Below are 7,159 nucleotides of genomic sequence, written 5' to 3'. Positions count from 1 at the left end.
AAACAAACCAGGTTCGTGCTCATGCCTATCTCTCGTTGAATAAAGTTCAATCATGCTTCCGTGCTTCCTATACTCCAATTGTCATGTTTGATGCATCACACATTCATAGGTGTTTTTAAATCAGACATGGTGTTTGGGTTAAAATGTCTTCTTCGGTCAAACTTACATGGTGTCAAGTTTGACTGATGAACCTCAGAGTTAATACTTGTATAGATATTGGTTGCATATGTGGACTAACCCCTGCAGAAATCTCCAAATCCAATTGGGTGAGTCAGTGAGCTGAATTCAAATGGAAAGGGAAGCCAAGGTTTTGGATTAATGTTGCACAACATACTCATGTTGATGCAATCTTAATCCAGCCTTGCTTGAGTAAGTATCTTGGTGAGATTAAATTTTAGTTTCAATAAATTTTAGGAGCTCCCTGGTTCTTAAAACCGGTAGAGCTATTAGTTTGTTTCCATGTTTTTGTTTTTGAATAAGCACTAGGTACAAGAACAAGTGTGGGGGAGATCTCTCGAAACTTTCATGCATATACACTCGAGATCTCCCACAACACGTGCGCAACACCGAATGAACCAGAATGCAAAAAGACAAGGCAAATTAGAGCTAGTATTAGGCAGTGGAACCCCAGGTTTGCCTGACTAGCACTAGCTCTGCTCATCTTCATCGCGGCGGTTTGTGCACTATACCCCTCATACTCTCCCTAACCTATGAGTTTAAATGAAATCTTGATCAATCACAAAAATTAAACTCAAGGTATCCTCTGGTTCTGTGCTTCTCAATGATTAGCTTGCATACTTTTTATTCTTCGCTAACCCTAAACTTGTGAATCATATCTTAGGGAATCCATAATTGTTAAGTTATTGACCAGTGCGATATGGTTTGATGGAAGAATCCTTACTTTCTCTGCTTATGTGTCTGGGAAATTTCTATCAAAAGAAAAAACCTCCATACCTTTACAATTCCACGTGTTTGTCCTACCAAAGCTGGGAAATTTCTATCAAAAGAAAAAACCTCCATAGCTTTACAATTCCACGTGTTTGTCCTACCAAAGCCATATGTTGACCTTCATAATACAAATCTTCACACATGTGTGCCTTGTTGTTGCATTGAGCTTCTTCAAACTTTGTGATCCTAGTGAGATGTCTTTCATACTTGTTTGATCAAGATCATGTGTACTCCACAAGCTAAACTTCTACACTGGAAGTTAGCTACCATATTCCATCCATCCACAAAATAAAACTCCATGTTTAATGATCTCTCTCTCTAGTATCTTTCAAATGAGGCATGGGCTATAAAAAAAAGGAGAAAAGATGGCATGCCCAAGAAGCATGACCCAAAAAAAAGAAAAAAAATGGACACATCAATGTCCATGAAAAAAGAAAGAGAAGAAAAAAAAGATATATATAGCCATGCCCTCATGTTATCCAAATAAAGGAGCGAGAGATTCATAAAAGGAGTATTTCATTCCATTTCCACCATCCATCTTCCACATATGTGCCCAATCTTGATCAGCTTGTGTGATTTGTCATCTCCATGGATCCTTTGTTTGATTTTGCAATATATGTGACTCAAGTGCATGCTTCCATTCTATAACACCCTAATTTATATTTCAGCAATTAATAATAAATTTAATTAGCTTTATTTAATTTTCTAAGATTTTATATGCTTAGTCTTGCATTTAATCTAATTTTCTTTCACAAGTAATTAAAATTCATCTTAGGTTCAACTTGTCTGTGCATTCATGCTGGTGCATAAGTTTTCTTTGTTTGAGTGCATAGGAGTTTGAATTCAAATTAGTTTGAGTGTGTTTGGAAAACAAGAGAGAAGGAAAATCTAGGAAAAGAAGAAACCCAAAAGCAGCCCAACCAGCCCAACCCAGCCCACGACCGCGGCCCCTTTCCTTTCATCCCGCGCGGCCCAGCAATCCCCGGTCCGGCCCAACATGCGTGCGCCTCCCTCAGCACCAGCGCCGCGCGCTCACCTCGCGCACACGGCCCGCTCCCGCTTTGGCCCGCTCGCCTGCGCGACGTGCTCGCCCCGCTCACTGACCCACCGGCCCCACGCGCCAAGCCCTCCTTCAACCTCGCGCAACGGCCGCGCCCGTCACACCGAGATCCCCGGCGAGCTTTCCTTCCCGGGCACGCACGCTTAGGCCTCAGCCGCCGTATAAATGGGATCCCCGGCCTCTCCTGCATCTCGTCTCCACCCCGAAGCCGCCGCCACAAACCCTAGAGCGCCGCCCGCCTTGCTCCGCCGCATCGCACCACGGCGCTGCCGCGGCCATGCCGCTCTGCTGCACCACGGCCGCCAAGAACCCCCGCTGGAGCTCCGTCCCGTGCCCCAGGACCGCCTACGAGCTCGCTGCCCCGACCCTAGAGCTCGCCTGCGCCGGAATTTTGCCCGGACGCCGCTGCAGGTAACACGGCCGCCGCCCCGTTTCCTCGCCGTTGGCGAACCACAGGCCGTTATGATCCGTTGTACACTTTCACAGACCACACACGGACCAGATCGAGGGTTCCAGGCGCCTGGAGGAGTCCTGCGTCGACCTGTCCGCATGAGCGACGTCGACCACCGCCACCGGACCTCGACGCCGACGCCCTGCACGACCTCCCTGCTCGAATCCGGTCCTCGGTGAGCACCAGCCATTGCCCCTGTCCTTGTTGCGCTAGATTTAGCAGGCCGTAGCCCACCAAAACGGTCGGAACGTCGTTCACTGGCACTCTGCCGCCGCGCAGAGCCGCCTCCTCCACTACGCGCCTTGCTCCGTCCGCCGCAACCCCGCACAAACGGTTCCAGTAGATTACGCTTGCCGCAATCGTCCTCCCCGGCCAAGCCGCTCCTCAAATCGAGCCCCGGGCACCGATTTCGGTGAAGTCCGGCAGTGCGCCGCCGCGGGAACTCGACTCCGGCGACCCAGCACTGCCGCTCGCGTTCCCTTTGACCCGAGCTGCTAGATCTGGATCCAACGGCCGAGATTCACCCATACCGGTTCAGCCTGGCAATCTTGCTAAAGAGTCCCTGAGCTTCCTTGAAATCAACCCGCCGTCCTTCTTAGTTCAAAAGAAATTACAGTTAGGCCCAGTTTTTAGCGTTTTAGCCCCCGAGCGTTCTGGAAATAGCGCCCGCAGTCCAGCCAGTGTGTTTTTATGTGCTAGCCCCTGGATCTAACCGTTAATTATGTATAGGCCCCTGGTTTTTGAAGAAAACCCCTGGAAACTCTGTTTTTCTTGCAGTTTAGCCCCTAGATCTTGTTTTAAGCCTAGATTTCGCGTTCTAGCTCCGTTTTAGGTATTCTTTATGTCCACGCGATCGTTGTAACGCGTAGAATAGTCTTAGCTTAGTTTTGTTTGCTGTTTTTATGTATTGTTGTACTGTTTCTTAGTGTTTGCTCTTGTTTGCATGTATGTGTATGTGCTGGACTTGTTTTGGCATTGCGATCGTGAGTAGGCGTTGATCCTTCGGAGGAGTACCAGTACCCAGAGCAACCACCGTCTTCAGAGTAGTTTGAGCAGCAGGAGAACTTTGAGGAAGGCAAGTATAACATGAACACCACCTATCACTTTTAAATACATTTTCATACTGCATTTTAATACTGTATACCCATAAGGATTTTCCTAGCCACTTCATATCCTTTATATATCCCTGGGGTTGCATTTTGGTTAGTTGTGCTAGGTGACGTGCTATAACACACATGGTCCTTTTTAATTAATTTGATTAATGGTATATGCAACTTAATTCTGGGAGTGGCCCGTTTGAGTGGCTCACGTCTCATTAAAAAATGGTTTTTCTAGAAACATAGTTTAGGGGGCCAGCACGGTGCTTAGTGCTTGGTTGGCCACTCTCCATAAGGACCGTACGTCATTAGAGCGACAACCTGGGACAACCGCGCAACCACAAGACTGGAATGGGACGGTCTTGGCTTACTAATTAGGTATTTTTGGTTTGGAGTAACTTACTTGTGGGGCAAGGGTGGTAAGCTTCTATGGCCCTCGTACTGAGTGGCCTCGTCTGTGCTCTGTGTCTTAACGCCCACTAGACCTGCTCCATAGTCGCCGATCCAACCCTCGCGGTTACTCCTTACCAATGAGATTCTTTGTAATAGCCTCGTAGTGTGCTTGCTAGCCATCTCACCTAAGGAAGTGTGATGAACAACTAGCGTAGCTCACGACTTGTGGGTAAAGATGTGCAACCTCTGCAGAGTGTAAAACTAGTATACTAGCCGTGCTCACGGTCATGAGCGGGCCGGATCCTCCTTTTGATTAGTGGGGTTACCTTGGTGGTTTCGGTGTGGTTCTCAGAAGTTATTAATTAATTTGATTAATTTCTATGCAACTGGGTCACGGTAATTCATCCACTTGTAGTAATTAGCTTTAATAAAATTTTGCCAAGATTAAAAGCTAATGCAGTTGAGTCAGCCAACCTTAGAGCCTCATAGTTTGTGTTATACTTGTTGAGTACAAGTTGTGTACTCACTCTTGCCTACTCTACTCTTTTCCTCTTGTTCTCTTTGGGGATACCCTACTGCTTCTCAGTTCCCAGCGACGCGGAGGAGTTCACCCGGAGCTACCAGGAGTACGAGGACTTCTAGGTGTTCATCTTCCAGTCGACGTCCCTGTGGTGCCCAGCTTCGACGAGAGTTTACGTATATGTTTTTACGCTTCCGCTGTATCAGACATTTTTGTCATTCATGTAATAAATAATATTCGTACTCGCTTAATTATATCTTTTTACGTGATATGTGCTGTGATATATTGTTCATTCTGTTGTATATACGTGTGACTTGATCCTGGCACGTATATTATTGCTCGGTTTATGTCCTTTTGTAAACCGGGTGTTACACATTCCTCCTACCATGAGCTACACATAAGCCATCTTTAGAAGTAGGGTGAAAAGAAGCAAAGCCTTGGTGAGGATATATACATAGTGAGTGACATGAGAGATCCTATGGAGAAGTAAAGCTATGGTTGGTCTTTGCAAAAATATTTTCAAAACCCCAGTCATATAGCAGGAAAGTGGAGGAGCCTGAAGTCAATACCGTTCCGCTCTTCAACTTCCCAAACCTTTATGGTAGACACATCAAAATTCACAGGCAAAGGTAAGGCTTAGAATAATTTGTATGCAGGTATCATATCATATGAAGACAGGTCCGCCTTAGTTCTTGCCTTTACTCGAGGACGACCAAAGAACTAAGTGCGGGGGATCTTGTTGACGGTCACTAACGACCCATTTTGACCGTCAACTATCGTGCAAAAGTCGAGCATTAAAAGGAATAAATGTTAGCATAGGATGTTTATTTGACGAATTCCACAGATGCTGGTCTGAGAATGTGTGCAGGTGAATTTGGGCCAAAATTGCATGTGACAAGCATATTATCCAAGGCATAAATTCCTGGGCCAAGCACAAGCAAGGCCAAAGGTCAAAAGGGCCCACTTGGCAGCTGCACATGAGAGAGAGAGAGATGCAGCCCATACGCAAGGAGACACGTCATCGATCCGAGGCAACGCCCTCTCGACGAATCAGGCGCGTTCACGAGGATCCACGGATCCGCCAGAGCACCAAAACCGGCTCAAGACAGGCCCTTACACATATACATGACATGGTGGCCCACCTAGCAGTCTTCTGACCAAAGACCGGGGCAAACTGGGCCAGCCCAAGGCCGGCCGACCAACCAGGTCGCCCGACCTGGTGGTGGCAGCCCACGGGCCCCACCGCCTCTCAGATGACACGTGGCAAGGTGTGGTTGGTCCCCCAATGGCGGTTTGGCTCAATCTCCGGGCAAATGGCTGGTGGTTGCCTCCTATAAATATAAGGGGAGGGGTTCCAAATGAAGACACTCACTCACCACCAAGTGAAGAGCCTCTTAGCTTGTGTTTAGTGTAGGAAGAGAGGGTAGAGGTACTCAGGAGGGGCACCGGTAACGGCGCTCTTCTCCAATTTGTACCTCTACACGAGAGTGAGGAGGAGTCGGGGGATGTGCTGGGCTTGTCGGCACTCTTCTCCGCTTGTACCTCGACGGATACTTATTCGGTTGTAAGTGTTCGAGACTTTCTTTGTTTGTTTATTTAGAATTAGAGTCTAGATCGTAAGTTATCATCTCTACCTTATATTAGTTGATGTGTATGCTAGCGAGTAGCATTTGACTCTAGAGTGGGCTCCGGATAGAAAAGGATAACCCTGTACGCCTCTAGAGTTAGTAGGGAAAGGTGTAGACATGGTGTCTAGGCTGGACTATACCACTCAGTTGTCTGATAGTCCCACGGTTTGTAGAGGTAGCCGGCAGGTGGTGACAGCCCTGTTCGAGCCTTTTAGTAATCCTCCACGTTCGGATATTGGATAGAGCACATATTGGAACTACCGGCTTGTATAAGTCGGTCGATACCTTTAGCTCGAAGTATAACGGCGATGTGATCTCTTCTTCTAGGTATAGATTCTAGATATAGAAAGTCCATTCTTTCTTAGCCTTCCCACACCTGTGTGTGTGTCCTTGGACACCTGAACCCGTAGATAGTGTACTCACGTTCCCTAATGGATACGATACCCTGGAATACTCTTGGGTGAAAGCTACAGCGGTATCCGTGTGCTTGCGGATTTTATTCGTGACGTTACAAAATACCAACACCTGTATAGGTGAATGAGTATATTTTAGAAAGCTTATCAAGTCTTCTCTCCAATGACATTCATGCCGAGTACTTTGGATTATCCACTAATGAGATTCGAGTACTTTAGTTAAGACTGGTTAGAAGGTCAACAGTCTGCTAGATGTTCAGCTTCCCATGCAAAACTGTACCAATCTGAAAGGTTTCATGGTTCAAGAAATACATGGATGGAAAGATAATTAAGTCTACTTTCCAATACAACAAACCACTTGTCATTTGAACTTCCCAATAAAGAGTTATGACCATTTTACTGAGAACTGCACAGAAGCCTAGAAGATGCGCGAGAGAATTGCAGACTATCTCGTGAATGTTTCACCAGTTGGCCTTCCACCTTCCAACACGGAGATTTCAGTTCATACCTATCTAAGAGGGTTGTTTCTAGTATAAATATCCTCTATGTTGATCATTTGATAAACCGGTATAATATTGCAGCCACGCTTATGAGTGTCATGGAGGCAAGGCAATGATTGGGCACGGTTAGACTGCCTCCCTCTTTCTAT

Source organism: Panicum virgatum, chromosome 3N (assembly GCF_016808335.1).
Source record: "Panicum virgatum strain AP13 chromosome 3N, P.virgatum_v5, whole genome shotgun sequence".
Classification (NCBI taxonomy): Eukaryota; Viridiplantae; Streptophyta; class Magnoliopsida; order Poales; family Poaceae; genus Panicum; species Panicum virgatum.
This window is presented reverse-complemented; position numbering follows the sequence as displayed.